The sequence below is a fragment of the Macaca mulatta genome, chromosome 3, assembly GCF_049350105.2.
Source record: "Macaca mulatta isolate MMU2019108-1 chromosome 3, T2T-MMU8v2.0, whole genome shotgun sequence".
Lineage (NCBI taxonomy): Eukaryota > Metazoa > Chordata > Mammalia > Primates > Cercopithecidae > Macaca > Macaca mulatta.
The window spans coordinates 196378866-196393629 of NC_133408.1; positions in this window are offsets into that span (position 1 = coordinate 196378866).

Here is a 14764-nt window from a genome sequence, read left to right on the forward strand (position 1 = left end):
CCTGCTAATGTTCCTGTTTTACAGCATTTTAAAACCAATTTTCAAGTGAGTGTCATAAAATCACTCTATACAGGAAGTCAGCTCCATAATCTCCATGACATAAACTTTAAAAGCAAGATGTAAAATGCTGTTGGGATGCTCTGACATGCTTTTACACTGTGCTCATTTGTAAATTTATTAGCAAATCATTAGGATATCAAAATCCACATCCGGGAACTGCTTACCAATTGTAGTAGGAGACATGGTTAGGTTTTGTGACCTGGCAGGATGTGGAAAAATCATTCAATCTGTGCATGACTTGCTAGTTTCCTAAGAGTTTGCTTTCTGGGAAGGTTTCCATGACAAACACAAACAAACCATTAGCCTGAGAACCTCATGTTGCTTTGTGGTTTAATATGCTGTATGACACAATAAGAAGTTCCTATCCTTGCCTCTCTTTTTATGCTTATGGCTTGTCTTCATAAGCATAGCATGATTCTCTAAGGGCAGAAACCATACACTGTGATTTTTATTTATTTATTTATTTATTTATTTATTTATTTATTTATTTATTTTTGGGACGGAGTCTCTCTCTGTCGCCCAGGCTGGAGTGCAATGGCGCCATCTGCAACCTCCGCCTCCCGGATTCAAGTGATTCTTCTGCCTCGGCCTCCCGAGTAGCTGGGATTACAGGCACCCACCACCACACCCCGCTAATTTTTGTATTTTTAGCAGAGATGGGGTTTCACCATGTTGGTCAGGCTGGTTTCAAACTCCTGACCTCGTGATCTGCCAGCCTCAGCCTCCCAAACTGCTGGGATTACAGGTGTGAGCCACCGTGCCCAGCCTGCACTGTGATTTCTTCTATGCAGCTCCGAACATACTTCTCTCATGGTTCTCAGGAAATACTTTTTGCAGACAATGACTGTGAGTCCACAGTAACAGACTCATAGAAATGGCTTACGTGGGCCAGGTGCGGTGGCTCACGCCTGTAATCCCAGCACTTTGGGAGGCTGAGGCGGGCAGATCACCTGAGGTCAGGAGTTCAGGACCAGCCTGGCCAACATGGCGAAGCCCCATCTGTACTAAAAATACAAAAATTAGCCAGGCATGGTGGCCTGTGCCTGTAATCCCAGTTACTTGGAAGACTGAGGCAGGAGAACCCCTTAAACCCAAGAGGCAGAGGTTGAGAGGTTGTAGTGAGCTGAGATCCTGCCACTGCACTCCAGCCTGGGTGACAAAGCAAGACTCCATAAATAAATAGACAGACTTCAATGCAAGAAACGTGCACAGGCGTGCTTGCTTGCTTTGCCAACTGCATTTGTCTGATGTGAGCAGTATGTGCCCGGCCTTGCAGTGTTAAAAAACAACAACAACAACAAAATCACCACACACACGTGAACAGAAGTTGGGGGTCTCTCTCCCGGGGACAAGGGCTGGAGTTCCGTGCGTCCCTCCGCCTGTCCTCATAGTTACTGTGCCTGCTAGAGGGAAGGCGCTCCTGTATGTTCCCGGGAAGTTGCTGCAATGCAGCCTGAGCGCCAGCGGGGCTAGGGGGCGCTGAGGCTACACGGGACGTCGGCGACTCAAACCGCCAGGCCCGGCCACCGTGCAGAACGCGCGCGGGTCACACACGCCCCCGTGCGGAACGCGCGCGGGTCACGATTCGTTCTCCCCTGCTCCCCCGGGCCTCGGAGCCATCTCTCTTTTCTTGAAAGGCCTCCAGGTCTTGAGTGCCATCATGAATTAGAGTATGGGGTATTTTGGACCAGAGGTAATGTTATTCATCCTACTTTACACTTAATTTTTCTTTCTTTCTTTCTTTTTCTTTGCATTAATTTTTCTTTAACCCTGGGCTTATTTAGACTTGAAACGATCTCAGGACTATGTCGTTCAATGTCATCCATGACAGTATTACAGATGAGAAAACTGAGGCTCCTGGGCCCTCCTCAATGCTCCACAGATTCTCTAGAGGTGAACGAAGCATAACAAAGTGCAGTCCTTCTCTGGGGGATGGGCCTTAAAATGAGAATTTACCCCAATTTATTATCACCTCCCAAACTGGACCTTAAAAATTTATCACTGGGCCGGGCGTGGTGGCTCAAGCCTGTAATCCCAGCACTTTGGGAGGCCGAGGCGGGCGGATCACAAGGTCAGGAGATCGAGACCATCCTGGCTAACACTGTGAAACCCCGTCTCTACTAAAAATGCAAAAAATTAGCCGGGCGAGGCGGCGGGCGCCTGTAGTCCCAGCTACTCGGGAGGCTGAGGCGGGAGAATGGCGTGAACCCGGGAGGCGGAGCTTGCAGTGAGCCGAGATCGCGCCACTGCACTCCAGCCTGGGCGACTAAGCGAGACTCTGTCTCAAAAAAAAAAAAAAAAAAAAAAAAAAAAAAATTATCACTAATCTTGTTTGACTTTTATGTGGTATTCTATAGCCCACAAAGTACATGTTGTCCACTATTTAAATTCACAATAACTCAACAAGATAAGCGAGGATTATCATTTCTAACAGAGGAGGAAACTGAAATACAATAAGGTTAAATAACATACCCAGGGTTTCACAGCCAATAAATGGCAGAGCCAGCTCTAAGCTTCGGATCTCTGCTCTCCGCCCAGAGGTCTCTTTTCTACTCTGCATAGCCACTCCAGTACAGAGAGAGAGAGAAAGTTACAGATACAGATACAGATAGGGATGCAGACAGAGATAGAGATAGAGATAGATGTAAACACATAATTATAATTATAGATATGGAGCAGAGTGCAGTGGCTCATGGCTGTAGTCCCAGCACTTTGGGAGGCTGAGATGGGAGACCAGGAGTTCAAGACCAGCCTGGGCAACAGAGTAAGACCTCATCTCTACAAAAAATAATAATTATTATTATAGATATGGATACAGATATTATAGATATGTTTATTGCTGTGGTTATGGATATAGATGCATAGTTATAGATAGATGAGATATAGATGGAGAAACAGAGACATCTGGCTATAGAGATAAATATCCAGTACCCCTTTGAGTTATAGCCAAATTAAAACTATTATGCAGCTAGAAAGCACCTGTCCACACATTCCATATCCCGGTTGTCCCCTTGGGCCCCAGAAGGTCTTGTTTAAGGGAGACGATGTTTTGATCATAGAAAAGATCTCTGCAATGCTGAGGAGTTCCGTGATTGCTGGTTCCTAGATTGAAATGGTTGATAAAACTTCCCTTTCTCTTATTCACCAAAATCAGCTTTTTATATAACTGGGAAGTCTGGGAGCTTCCTGGGACAGTCTGGGATATTAATATATAGACAGTCTTGCTTTGTCTTTATATACATGAAGATGAAAGGTAAAACTCAAAAAAATGAATGCTAAAATTGTTTCTTATGTCTTTTATTATTATAAAAATTAAATTACAATTTAGGAGCTCCTATACGTTTCCAACTGTGGTAGATTTTAAGGTAATTATGTATCTCTTCAGTAATGTATTTGCAATCAACTTACTGCATAAAAGGCTTGCTTGTGAATTCAAGATTATTTGTAGATTTATAGCCCTTTCAAGTGAAAAGGGGGTTTTTCAGAAGTACTTCCGATTTCCAGTGTCTGGTGAATCTTCCATTCGCCATCAATAATGACACCTACAGAAATCCTCTTTCATATAAATCCAGCCTGACATTCCTGTAATGCACCGCCAAGGAGTGCTCTGAGGGCGAGAAGTAATATCTGTGTGAATTATATTAAGCCAGCATGTGAAAAAACATTCATCCCGCAATTTATGAATTCAGAATGCTCCTAGAACGTGTTTTGGTATTCTAAATAGAGGGAGGGTTTTTTTTTTTTCATTATTATTATTATTAGATGGCTGTCTTGATAAATGTTTATTGCAGGCACTATGAAAACTGCTGATTTGAAAAAAGTATTTTGTAATCATTTTTTTGGCCTGACTCTAATGTTTACTCTTCACATTATTAAAATTGTATGGCTCTATTATCTGTCAAAGGTTTTTTTGTGTTGTTTTTTCAATGTAAAGATTATGTTAATGGCATCATTTGTGACCTTAGAATTTGGCTTAATCTATAATCATGCTGAGCACCTCGATGTCAATGTACCTCTTGGCCACTGCTTGACTTCGGTCTGTTAAGGAAGATTTGGAAAGGTTCTGAGTAGGTGGCAGAGATCCAGTTAAAGATATTATATTATATTACATTATAATGTTATGTTATGTTGAATTGTATTACTTTCTGTTGTGTTATGTTAGTGTGTTATGTTACGTTGTTTTTTGTTTTGTTTTTTTGTTTGTTTGCTTTTTTGAGATGGAGTTTCACTCTGTTGCCCAGGCTGGAGTGCAGTGGCACAATCTTGGCTCACTGCAACCTCCGCCTCCCGGGTTTGAGCAATTCTCCTGTCTCAGCCTCCCAAGTAGCTGGGATTGCAGGCATGCACCACCATGCCCGGCTAATTGTTTTTTCTTTAGTAGAGACGGGATTTCACCATGTTCGTCAGGCTGGTCTCGAAATTCTGACCTCAAATGATCCACCTGCCTCGGCCTCCCAAAGTGCTGAGATTACAGGCATGAGCCACAGGGCCCAGCCCCATTACATTGTTATATTATTTATATTGTATGGCCTAAGACCACAGAGCTATAGTTGCAATACAGGCAAATAACAATTTTGTCAGCGTTACTCTGTAGATAATTAAGGATGGAGTAAGTATTCAGGCTAAATGATACATTTTGTTTACAGTGTCTAAATTCACTAGATAATTACCATTCTCTCACTTTCTATCCTAATCATTAAAATGTGGGCGTTTTTTTGTTTTTTTTTTTTTTTTTTTTTTTTTTTGAGACGGAGTCTCACTCTGTTGTGTGCCCAGGCTGGAGTGCAATGGCGTGATCTTGGCTCACTGCAAGCTCCACCTCCCGGGTTCAAGTGATTCTCCTGCCTCAGCCTCCAGAGTAGCTGGGATTACAGGTGCCTGCCACCATGCCTGGCTAATTTTTGTATTTTTAGTACAGACAGGGTTTTACCACGTTGGCCAGGCTGGTCTTGAACTCCTGACCTTATGTGATCCACCCACCTCAGCCTCCCAAAGTGATGGGATTACAGGTGTGAGCCACCACACCTGGCCAGGTTTTAATTTTTCATTTGGCTGTTTTACAAGTTAAAGGTTGAGACTTCAAAACTTAGCCTCCTGCTTTCAGGTAAGTGTGTGAGTGTGTGTGTGTGTGTGTGTGTGTATGTGTGTGAGTGTGTGTGTGAGTTTGTGTGTGTGTGTGAATGCTTACAGACCTCAAGGAAAAGAGATTCTATTTAATACAACAAATCTTGGTAACCAGCCCTGGCATCATCAACTTTAATTCATCCAAACACTGAAGGAGCAGATGCTCTTACTTCTCCTCTCAGGTAGTACGTTTAATTCTAATAGTGATGTCTGCACAGCTTAGCTCCTGATATGAGTCTAAAGGTAGGTAGACTTTAATCTGAAATTTGAATAATAGTTACCAGGAAAAGCATGCAAATAAGCATGTAGCGTTAACTGAGGAATCATTTCTGAAGTCACTGAGTGCATTTCTGTAGTTAGATCATTGAAAAGAAACCATGCACCATTCTATTTCCGAAAGATTTATTTCAGAAGCATTAGAAATCTTAGCCAGTACAAATCAGATTAATTTGAGAATTAGCAGGGATAAACTTTATTCTGAAATCATGAATGTTCTAATTAAGTTCAAATGTGGTTAATTCCTCTTAGGCATGTTACAATAATAAGTAGTGGACTTGATGCGGGGTGAATATCCTTGATCCCTGTCAATAATTAAGTTGGTTGGCATAATGTCTAACGTTGTAAAAACCCCAATCTTCCACTTCTGTCTCATTAGCAAAAATAAATAGGCTGGTGTTAACTGCACAGACTAATACAGGCATTCAGTATCGTTCAAGGACACGCCAAAGGAGGTCCAGGGTGCTTGTTGGCCGACAGTTGTTTATTCAGCTTGGTTTTCTTTTTCCCAAAAAGAGAGTGAGAAAAAGGGGTGAGATTAGCAGCTCTCACACATTCACATTACTGGGCGACCTGGTCACTCGCCAAGGGGCAGAGACAGGAATTGGTTCTGTGCAGCATGAGTAGGTCGGGCACCTAGGTAATCCTTCGCCCACAGGACCACACCACCCTCCCCCAGCGAGAGGAACCAGAGCCACAGGAAAGGGAAGCCCCACACAATCAGTGCTCGAGGCCCGGCCCACGGGGAGCACTGGGTGGCCTGGCCTGAGAAAGCCCCTTGTGCCCTTTGGGTGGCAGCAGCAGGTACCCATGGGAGCTCCAGCAGCACCAGACAAACCAAGCGGACCCAAGATAGCACCACGAAGGCTCTGAACGTCAAATTGTCGCTGGAAGCACTGCCTGCACAAGTGGGCCACGATCCTCACACTAAACCTAAACAGGGTGACCAGCTGCAAAAAGAAAAGATTTTTAAAATAGGACCCAGAGACCTTCCTTTTCCTCAGGAGTTTTCCAACTCATACTTGATTGAAACAAAAATGTTAGCAGCATCTGAGACTCAGGACAATGATATTTATGAGCCGGGAAGGTAAAGGAACCTGCATGCAGTAAGTTCCGCACCTCGCCTGAAGTGGGAAAAGGCCACAGCACGCAGCACTCACTGAGTGGTGACCAAAAGAAACCAGCTCCAAGCTATAACGTGGCTCATACTACATTTTGGAAAAGCACACATATTGAAATTTGTGTTATTTGTGCTATCATGTGTGCTATCATAAAGACCTGATGCCTGGTGGAACCACGTTTAAAATGTGTGTTCTGAAAAACTCCTCTGCTGCTTCTTCCTCTGATTTAACATCAGGTAAACCTGCAAATGCACACATTTCATCCCCTTGTGAGATGTAGTCAGTGCGCGGTACATCTACATTTTACATAGAATAAGGTGATTACCAAGATGGCACCATGGATAAAGGAGACTACCTGTGTTAGCAGTTGTGACTTTTCTTTTTTTTTTTTTTTTTTTTGAGATGGAGTCTCGCTCTGTCAGACTGGAGTGCAATGGCGTGATCTCAGCTCACTGCAACCTCTGCCTCCTGGGTTCAAGCGATTCTCCTGCCTCAGCTTACCGAGTAGCTGAAATTCCAGGTGCCTGCCACCACGCCTGGCTAATTTTCTACATTTAGTAGAGACGAGGTTTCGCCATGTTGGCCAGGCTGGTCTCGAACTCCTGACCTCAGGTGATCCACCTGCCTCGGCCTCCCAAAGTGCTGGGATTACAGGCATGAGCCACCACTCCCGGCCATTACTTTTCAGATGTTATCTAATAAGCCAACATTCTAAGGGGCCAGCACATCATTGTCTGCTCTTTATTCCAACCATGTTCTGCCATCTGAAGAAAGAATGGATTCTGCTAAGTTGGCACCGAGAAATAAAGATACTGCAAAAAGTGGGAGACTAGAGAAATAGGCCTGGGACACTCACCAGAAATGGAGACCAGGGCAGCAGCCCTCCAAATGGCAGTCTGCTTAATCAACGCATAAATGCTCTGGATTAACATTCCGTGACAAAGTAACATTCAACAGCAGGAGAAAGGAGACAGAAGAAAGGGTTAACAGGCCGGGCGTGGTGGCTCACACCTGTAATCCCAGCACTTTGGGAGGCCGGGGCAGGTGGATCACCTGAGGTCAGGAGTTCGAGACCAGCCTGGCCAACGTGGTGAAACCCCATCTCTACTAAAAATACAAAAATTAGCTAGGCATAGTGGCGGGTGCCTGTAATCCCAACTACTTGAGAGGCTGAGGCAGGAGAATCACTTGAACCCAGGAGGCGGAGGTTACTGAGCTGAGATCACACCACTGCACTCCAGCCTGAGCAACAGAACGAGACTCAATCTGAAAAAAAAAATAAAATAAAATAAGGGGTGGTGGTGGTGGTGGTGGTGGTGGTGAACAAACCAGCCCAGAAACTGTAATGAAGACAGAAAGAATCTCCTGGTCTGGTCTGCACCAGACAGTTGTGGTCTTGCACGGAAGTCTTTGATGTGGCAGAGCCTTTGGGGCCGATGCCAGGTGATCATGAGTGACGGCAAGATAGGGTCTGTCAAGATGGCTATATCTAGCTGGTTAGGTCCTGCTCGTTCATGGCCACGGAGCCCTGTGGCAAAGATGCTGGTGGAAAAGTATGCTTGGTTACGTCCTTATCTGGTTGGATGTAGACTTCATTGATCAGACACAATATCTGGTCCTTGTTGGCAAAGTGCCTTTTGAAATGTAAGATGGAGTCTTTTTCTAAGATGGAGTCACTTATGTCAAGGTGCTCTACACATGGGGACAATTTCAATGGAGAAGATTGAGAAATAAAAATAGGGCTGGGCGCAGTGGTTCACACCTGTAATCCCAGCACTTTGAGAGGCTGAGGCGGGTGGATCACCTGAGATCAGGAGTTCGAGACCAACCTGGCCAACATGGTGAAACCCCGTCTCTACTAAAAATACAAAAATTAGCTGGGTGTGGTGGCGGGTGCCTATAATCCCAGCTACTCGGGAGGCTGAGGCAGGAGAATCACTTGAACCCGGAGGCGGAGGTTGCAGTGAGCTGAGATCATGCCACTGCAGTCCAGGTTGGACGACAGAGCAAGACTCCGACTCAAAAAATAAAAAATAAAAAAAATCGAAGCCCCCAGCTGACTGAACACACCGTGTGTTGGCGAAGGGGAGAAGACTTGGATGCCATGAAGGGTTGGGAATTGGTCCCTCTCCCTCACTCGCCGTCCTTAGGCTCTTGTCCCTAAGGGCTGAAAGAAACAGATCCTTTCAAAAGGCTCCTCCCGGACAGCCTGGGTTGATTACTGATCTGCCCAGGTACAGAACAAAGACAAGATGAGATCAATTGTTCCTTCACCCCTCCCTGAGCGGTTCCTTTTCTTCAAATGTTTGCCTTATGTTGTGTAAAATGTAGATTTACTTGGCACTAACTACAGTCTCACAAGTATATACTCATTTGTCTCTTTGCCACCCCCCACCTTTGAAGGAAACTATAGAAATGCAAAACCTCCTGAGAACCTCTTCGAAAAAAACAGCCACAGATGTGTCTGTGATGGGTGTGCTTCCTGGGAGCGCCCTCAGCTGGCTCAGTAACCCTGATGATCTGAGACTTATGCCTCTCGCTCATTTTGGTTGTGAAGATGAAAACAGCTCTAGAGACCGATGGTGGTGATGTTTGCTCAGCAGTAAGAATGGATTTAAAGTCACAGAACTATACACTTGCAATGGTTAAAATGGTAAATTTGATATTAGGTATATTACCACAATAAAAAAAAATGTCACGACAACATCTATCTGTAGCATACTGAACTATTTCTGGGAAAAAATTCTATGTCAGAGATTTCGCTCCAAAATAATCCAAAGAGAAAGGGAAAGATGGAGGGGTGGGTGGGGTATGGATGAGGCTGGATGGGTTGGTTGATCATTGGTTAAGCTGAGTGGTGGGTATTTGGGGGCTAATTGTATGGTTCTCTCTACTTTTGTATGTTGTAACATTTTCATAATAAAAAGAAATAAAAAGAGTCTGTCCGTTGTTTTCCAGCTATAGAAGGTTTCTGCTGTAATTCACTGTAACCCTGGGGGCTGAGGTTGCACAAGTTTTAAACCTAGAGTTTTATTTGTAACAATCTTACCCATAGCAAAGAAAAAAATTTTTACTAAAAAGTGGACAAAGGATTCTTGTTAGAGAGTGGGAATGTTCACTAAGAATTTGGAAATTCAGGAAATGAGATTTCCCTCTCAGAGTTATACTGTAAAATCAATACTGGCTGATTGGGAAAAAGATATCCAAAGGACTCGCGCTGTTCTGGCACTTGCAGGAGAAAATACAGCTGCTCTGACTGGTGGGAAGGGCCAAGACCCAGAACAGACCACAGAGGGCTCGGCAAGCACCTTTCTTCCTCCGTGAGCCTTGAGGGTTTGGGAGCGTGGGGGGTGGTCTCTGTGGCTGTGCAGTGAGTCTGTGTCTGCTCATGAGTCCTTCTGGTTTGCATTACCTAGGCCAGGTGGAGGAGATGAAGGAATCCTCCAGAACAGGTAACTATAAACTAACTGAATATGTTACTATATCTAAATAACCAATGCATTATGAACCCAAAAGGGGTTTATGGTCAATGAAAGCTTAGAGGAAAGTCTGCCCAGGCGCTGCCCGCATGCTGCAGGCTCACCTGTGGGCTCCAGGTCTTACTCAGAGCCCGCCCTCATGGTTCATCCCGTGGGGACAGGAGAACCAGAGGCTGCAGGTGGTGGACACAGGCACTGTGGGGCCCCTGGCAAGGCCTTGTGGGCAAGCTTCGCACAGAGACCTGCACACAAGCCAGGCGTGGTGGCATGTGCCCGTGGTCCCAGTCACTCAGGAGGCTGATGAGGGAGGATTGCTTGAGCCCAGGAGTTCAAGGCTGCAGAGAGCTATGGTCACACCACTGCACACCAGCCTGGGCAACAGAGGAGACCCTGACTCTTAAAAAAAAGAAAAAAGGCCAGGCACGGTGGCTCATGCCTGTAATCCCAGCACTTTGGGAGGCTGAGGCAGGCGGATCACGAGGTCAGGAGATCAACACCATCCTGGCAAACACGGTGAAACCCCGTCTCTACTAAAAAATACAAAAAAATTAGCCGGGCGTGGTGGCGGGCACCTGTAGTCCCAGCTTCTTGGGAGGCTGAGGCAGGAGAATGGCATGAACCCGGGAGGCGGTGGAGCTTTCAGTGAGCGGAGATCGCGCCACAGCACTCCAGCCTGGGTGACAGAGCAAGACTCCGTCTCAAAAAAAAAAAAAAAAAAAAGAAGAAAATCAACAAAATAAAGAGACCTGCATACAGCAACACAGGGGCTGGTCTTGGATGAGACCCAACCACCTTGTCCCTCTGACCATTTCACTGTGTGTCAAATAAACCGACATTGTGTGCTCATTACCACTTCCATGAACTTGGCTACTGTGCATCTGTCCCTGAACGCACTTGTGTTAGGTCTTCTGCTGAAATAGAAACTCTATTCTGGGGACGTTAGCAAAGCACCTTGGGTCTCCATGGCCTCTGGGCCCCGCTGGCCACCCTCAGACCATCCTGGTGAAACTTGTCAGTAGTTGGGGGTCCAACTCCTCCAACCCCACCCCCACTACCTTTTCTTCCTGGCTTTCAAGCTCATTGGCCTACTTAACATGGCTCATTCTGTATCTGTTTGCACATAGAGGTAATGCCACAAATAAAACGCTAAACAGCAGCGTTTCAGAGAGAAAAATCACATCCGAAATATTCCAAGCCACTTAAATCTTCTGGAAAAGTGGAAGAGACAACCATGAAAGTGTTAATATTGAACTGAGACCACATTTTCAAATGCCAAGCTTGTGTGTGATTGTGAAATGTATATACGCTGAGGAATTATTGTAATTCTATCATAATTTACTACTTTACCAAAATAAACCGATAAGATAAATAAGTACTGCTGCTAATGCCCAATTGACTAATATGACCTGAATAGAAATAAAATATTAGTTGAGCTTGAGATGCCAAGATTAAACTAGATTAGTGATAGAATCTCAGAGTACTGTTTCGATATAATTAAAGTGGTGATTTAATGTGTCTTTAGCTCAGAATCGTTGTAAGAGGTTTTTTTGTAATAACGTAGAAATGAATACACACTCGTCCAAGCCGCAGAGGAATAAAAGGTTGTAATATTTTTGAGTTCCCTTGGCAGGGCAATCCATTCTCATCAATCTCACACTCTGCAGGGGAACATACGGATGTTTTTCTTCCAATCATTCGCCGTCATTATTTAATGTAGGGTAACAGCCACAGTCTTCATTAATATATTAACCTATGGCTCACAAAGGCCTTGCAGTAAACCAAGTGACAACTCCTCATGACAGGTTTATATCATAGGGCTCAGAGATGTTCGCCATCTGAAACGCTGACCTCTGGGATAAGCTTAATGTTGATACCCAACTTAAGAAGAGGCTAGCCAGCGCGAGAGAGGAACTCAAATGCCCAGCTCGTGGGTTGCTACTCATTGCTATTCAAGAGGAGCTGGTCAAAAACACATCTCATGCAACCATGTAATGCAAGATTTTACAACTTCCATAGGAATGAGGCAGATCTACATGTTGCAAAACAGAACAGACGCAAATGGATATATACAGTTACAGGAAAAGCAATGGCGAGTACATGTCATCAGCATTCTGGCATGAAGGAGTCCTCAGAGAAATGGCTGACTGCCGTCCGGATCACCCCAAAGTAAAACCCATCCACAGCTCCACGGAAACACAGAGCGCAGCTTCTCCATGCCCCTAGCTTTGAGTCATTATAAAGGCAATCACGGACTCTCAGAAAAGCGTAACTGGCTTGTAAAACATGTGTTTATGGACTTTCTTTTTTTTTTTTTTTCTGAGATGGAGCCTCGCTCTTGTCACCCAGGCGGCAGCGATCCTGGGAGTGCAGTGCTGCAGGCCCGTCCATGCCTGAGCTGCACCTGGAGGCGTCCTCCACCCCTGACTACTGTCAATGAAGACAGTCAAACTCTAAAATATTTGAAGAGATTTCCTGTGAGCCAAATATGAGTGACCAATTCTTACAGCGGGTAGCAAGTCAGACATGAGCAGACAGGAGAGGGCCCCCTTCCAGCCAGGAGTGTCAGGCGACCATCAGGGGATGGTCAGGTGGCTGTTAACTGTCTCGCTAAAGTAATTAGTTGCAGTTGGCACCAAGGAACAGCAGCCCTCCCCCCCCCGCCCTCAATAGACAGAAACACCTGCAACTGGTGATCAGCCGCTTCCTGATAAGATCTCAGGAGCTGGGCAAGTGGCTCAAGCATGTGCACTAAGAGGCAAACCTGGAGGACGATGTTCCTCTAGGAACACTGGGCTGGAGGACGATGTTCCTCTAGGAACACTGGGCTGGAGGACGACGTTCCTCTGGGAATACTGGGCTGGAGGACGACGTTCCTCTGGGAATACTGGGCTGGTAAGGGAGGAATGCCTCAAGGGAGCACGCGTACAACTCCAGTAAACCCACTGTGCACACAGGCCCTACCAGGTGCTGGCAGGCCACTGTGCATGTGGACAGCCCACCCCACAGGAAGAATCAGGGGAGAAGGGATGCAAGACGCCTGGCCCTAAGTCAAAGGCTGTGGACTTGATCTCGCGAGTCACCCACTTGGTCCTCTTCCAATTATACTTTCCTTCCTTTTTTTTCCTGCTCTGAATGTTTAAATAAACTCACTCCTGCTCTAAACTTTGCCTGAATCTCTCACTCTGCCTTTTGCCCCTCAGCTGAATTCTTTCTTCTGAGGAGGCGAGAACTGAGGTTGCTGCAGACCCGTACAGGCTCGCTGCCGCTAACACCAGGACCCAGGCCACAGCCCTCCAGAGATCCTGAGAACATATGTCCAAGGTGGTTGGGCTACAGCTTGGCTCTGTACATTTCAAGAAGACATAAGACATCAGCCAATATGTATAAGATGTACGCTGGTTCGGTTTGGAAAGGTAGGACAATTGGAAGGGGCAGGGGCTTCCAGGTCATAGGTGGATTCAAAGATTTTCTGATGGGCAGTTGGTTGAGTTATTATCTAAAGACCTGGAATCAATAGAAAGGAATATCTGGATTAAGATATGGGATTGTGTGCCAGGGGTGCAGTGGCTCACACCTGTAATCCCAGCACTTTGGGAGGTCGAGGTGGGTGGATCATGAGGTCAGGAGATCGAGACCATCCTGGCTAACACAGTGAAACCACATCTCTACTAAAAATACAAAAAACTAGCCGGGTGTGGTGGTGCGCGCCTGTAGTCCCAGCTACTCAGGAGGCTGAGGCAGGAGAATGGCGTGAACCCGGGAGGCAGAGGTTGCAATGAGCTGAGATGGCACCACTGCACTCCAGCCCTGGCAAAATAGCGAGACTCCATCTCAAAAAAAAAAAAAAAAAGATATGGGATTGTAGAGACCAAGGTTCTTACTTCGCAGGTAGCAGGCTTCAGGGGGAGAATAGATTGTAAATGTTTCTTATCGGACTTAAAATGGTGCCTGGATCACGAAAAAGGTCTGGAAAACAGAAAGGGGTTCTCTACAGAACAGATTTTCCCCACAAGAGACAACTTTGCAGTGCTATTTCAAGATCTGGCAAGGAAGCATATTTGGGTTAAAATATTTTGATTTCCTTCCTTATCTGTCATGTGAGGTATTGCCAGAGTCAGGTTGGAAAGTGAGCCACATTACATAGGGTTAAATAAAACCCCTCCAGTAAGAGTATAGTTCGTATTGTGGACTCCCCAGGTCCCTTAGATAATTTGGGCAAGAGAAGAAAAAGATCAGAGTTCAGACCCCACTGCTCTGCTCCAGAACGTGGGCAAAGTGTCAGCTGTCTCACCTGTGCAGGGGGCACAGTGACACCCATCGCAGACCGTGGTTGGGAGGAGCAAATGAGAACATCATCGAGGGCTCTCACCCCTGCCTGGCACAGGGAGAAGGCTCAACGAATAGCAGCTCTCGGTGTGACTGCTGCTGCTCAAAGAGAGGAAATTCTGCAAAAGTGAACAGCCTGAGGATGGTTTCTGGGCATTCCCCAATCAGCAGTTCCTCCCCACCCCCGGTTCCTCCTTACCTCATGATCTCAAAGCTCCCAATGCCTCAAGGCTCCCCCGGGCAGGTTTTCTGTCTGCCCTCTCTCTCATAGGGAGCTCATTCCTGCTCAGGGTTTTAAATGTCATCTACCTGCTGATGACTTCATCTCCAGCCCAAGTCAAGCTCCTGAAATCCATGCTGTATTCCACTGTTTATCTG